Raw genomic sequence first — 271 nt, forward strand, 5'->3', positions numbered from 1 at the left:
TAGCTATTATTTGTTGCTAACCACAAACCACTAATAAAAATACCTGCTAATATCGATGACTTCGTTAATCCTTCAGGTTACGATATCAATGCAATATTTAAAAATCACCAATAGTGTCAAGTGTAATATAATTAACATAGAAACTACTAAAGACATATAGGTTGTTAAGATTTTATGCTGAGAAAAAACTACTTTTTAATGTATTAGTAGGGTATTTGCGCCTCTAGATATATGGAGGTAATCCCATGCGGTATTGTTGAATTAATCTTTA

This window comes from Penaeus monodon, chromosome 30 (assembly GCF_015228065.2).
Source record: "Penaeus monodon isolate SGIC_2016 chromosome 30, NSTDA_Pmon_1, whole genome shotgun sequence".
Lineage (NCBI taxonomy): Eukaryota > Metazoa > Arthropoda > Malacostraca > Decapoda > Penaeidae > Penaeus > Penaeus monodon.